Genomic DNA, 3,541 nt, shown 5'->3' with positions numbered 1-3,541 from the left:
TCCAACCTCTGCACATGCATGATACAGACCACAAACTCTGGGAATCATCAACATTTTCCAGATAGGACTGCTAGGATCTACTTTGCAAGACTAGCTTCCCAACGTTTTTTGCAGCTGTCTGCAGCAAAATCTTGGCATGTACATTTTTCACTCGAAGCCCTGCCTCTCAGCACTCCGCTGAAGCTCTTACGTGATCAACTTGGGAAGCCATTTTGATTAATGTGTCAGCCTAATCCATTTTTCAGTGCACATTACATCATTTTTTTTCATCAGGCTCTGTTATGGTAGTCACTTCCATGTCATTTTCAGCTAGTAGCTCATTGCAGTTAGAGCTACTGTCTCACCCAGGCCTTGCCATTGAAGAGCTGGACTAGATGTGAAATTAATCATTTGATTGGCTTTTGTGTGTCCCCTTTTTCCTTTACTAAGCAGAAGCTACAGGAGAGGGGAACTGAATCAAGCCCATGGTATTGGAATGCAAGGCTTGCTCCTCCTGATTAAAGAGAAGGAAAATATTTGATAGGATCTAATTCAGGACCATGACATGAGGAAGGGATTTAACCCCTTTTATTCCCACCATGGTCAATCCTATGATGTGTCTTACCGGATAAGAGTTGAGTTTTCTGCCAGCAGCGCTCTAGTCATTGTCCAACCTGCTTAATTCGCCTAAGATCTTCCATATATCAAGGCTTGCGATCAGAAGCAGGTTGGAAAAGACGCTTGGGAGCAATTGGGTCTATGGCTCTGGTAAAATCATTATTCCAAGTATTAACCAGGGCTTCAACAAATTTGCTGGCATTACCAACCATTGAACCCTAGGGCTTCTCAGAATCTAATGCCTTCGAGGGTGGACCATGCTAATAGGTCCACCACCCGCGATGGGGGGAATAGTGGCCTTCAGTCCAACCTTGACCAGGAAATGATCCGTCCATGACAATGCAGAGATGTTGACTACCTCCGCCCAAGGATGTGCCTGTTCCATGCAAAAGGCCACTGTGTGTGTGTGTGTTTTGACTAAAATAGATATATGCACATGAGGTATTATCTGCTAGAAGCTGTAGTTCAATTGTCTGAACTACAATTCTCAGAGAGAGATTGAAGATTATTTCCATTTGTTTCTGTGGCATAGACAGTGTGATGTAAGTGGAAACAATGTCATGTCACTTTTGAAGTGTCATTTGTGTTACAAACCCATTATCAAAAAGAGTAAATACATTTTAAGTAAATATACGATACTTATGGTATATAACAGTAAGGCATATTATCATCTAAAAAGGGAGGATATCTATCAGATCATTAAGTATAGTGTTTAAAATCACCTAACTACACCAATATATCTACCCTGATATTGGCAGTTATATGAAGCAGCATTACCCTCCTACTTTATCAGGCTTTGTCTTGCAGTAGTATTCACTCAGTAACAGAATCTTAAGTGTTCTTTTCAAGCATTTTCCTTGTTAATCTTCTTCCCAGTAAAAAGAAGGGGGTGAGTGAAAATGTATTGGAGTGACACTTGGTATCCGTAGCTGCATTTGTCATTCTGTCAAGGACATGGTGAGGACCTGCCCAAACACCAGGAGGAAAACAATTTGCTGAAACAGCTGAACCAGTAAGTTGCGACTCATTGAAAACCATCCTCAGCACCCTGTTACACAATCAACAACTGTTGAAGTGGGACTTGAAATATGGGCTTGATGATGCAAAACAGAAGATATAGTACACACGCTTCAGACTGACCTCCAGTTGGTGGGATTTGATAAGCGCCACCTGCGTCGCCTCAGTGACTGCCTACATCTCTCGCTGGAAATCACAGGAGACACAATCACACTTACCATCCTTGTCTGTTCAAAAACACCACTTGGATGCCCAAAGTGTGAAATGTGAATATACAATTGGAACCAGTACCTTTACTTCTTAAGAGGACTGCTTCTGTCAGCAAGGCTGGCCCAAGACAATGTGCTGCCTGAAGCAAATGATACCCTCCAAGTCAAGGTGCAAAGTATCCAAGGACTATGAAATTATTTTACTACCTGAGGCAGAAAAAAACAGCAAATGTCGCTGCTGCTCCCTGACTGTTATAAAAATATAACAGTAATATATTAAACAGTAAAGAAAGTGCTACTGTTGTGGAGCAGACCAATTTCACTCTACCTAATGCTAGAGCATGCCCTGTTTAAGTTTCTAGCCATGTAGGTCAAGCATACTGAAACCTGGTTTCTCAGTATGCATTGTGTTTTCAGTATATCAACCTTAAATACATAGGTTTATAACTAAAGGGAGTGAGAATATATATCAGTTGTATTTCAGATGTATAAACAAGTTTTAATCCCATCCAAACTCACTCTAGATTGTATTTGATCCTGTTTTAAAGGGGGGATCAATTTATTTATTGAGAGTATGTATTATTCCAATATATTCTAGTCATGTAAGCCGCTTTGATTGCTGCAGCAGAAAGGTGGAGTATAAGAATAAAGTTTATTATTTATAATCCCACCATTACCACCATCCTAGATACAATTTATATTATGTAACCTCCTGCTCAAATTATTCATGCATATCAATGCAAACATCTCATTTTATTATTTTCTGCATCCAATCTATTTCCTGATTTTCTCCCAGTGAAGTACTGTAACAGTTTATAATGTCGATTAAAACAGAATAGAGATTTCAAACAATCTCAGAAAAAAACATATTAAAAAATAAAATGAACTACCACATTAAAGCATCCCTGAATTAAACAGAATTTCAAAGTATTTTAAAATATCACATCCAAGAAAAAATACCCTCTTCCCATTAAAAAATCCTTCTACAGCAACAGGCCAAAAAGCCTGTCTGAATAAAAGTTTCTTTACCTGCCAGCGATGGGGGCCACCTTAGCCTCCAAATAGTAGGGAGATCCACAACTTGGAAGTAGCCACTGATAAGATCCTCTCTGCAAAGAGCAGGCCTACAGTGTTAAAGTGCTGAAACAAACACTCGCGCTTATCACACGAGAGGAATCCCATGCAAAAAAAAAAAAAGGATTTAAAGTGAAAAAAAACCACAAAAGTTTATTATCAGACGACGTCTAGGTTAACCCAACATTAACCTGGACAGAAAGTAGAAAAGAGAGGCAAAGGCACAATTGATTTTCAGACAGCGTCGCTGTTAAGGTGCATTAACATCACATTAACCTGGCTAGAAAGTAGACAAAGTGTGATTCTTTTTACTTCTGGAAAATCCCAAAAGTAAAAAGAATTGTGTTTTGTCAACTTTCTAGTTGGTTTAATGTTGCATTAACCCCAATGGGTCTGAAAATCAATCACACTTTTGCATGTCTTCTTAGGTTTGGGGGGGAGTTTCAAATTCCATTTTAAATCCTGTTTTTACACTGTGTGATAAACTCCATTGATTGACTGATTGATTCAACTTATATGCAGTCTCTCATGTCTTCACAAAGTGGTACATTTAAAACAATGATACATAAGTACATAAGACATATCAGTATATGTGTGCACACATGCATGTATCACTGTCTAATGTATCTGTGTACAGTGGTGCC

Source organism: Sceloporus undulatus, chromosome 7 (assembly GCF_019175285.1).
Source record: "Sceloporus undulatus isolate JIND9_A2432 ecotype Alabama chromosome 7, SceUnd_v1.1, whole genome shotgun sequence".
In the NCBI taxonomy this organism is placed as follows: domain Eukaryota; kingdom Metazoa; phylum Chordata; class Lepidosauria; order Squamata; family Phrynosomatidae; genus Sceloporus; species Sceloporus undulatus.
The sequence above is the reverse complement of the archived record's forward strand: the minus strand, read 5'-3'. Positions refer to the sequence as shown.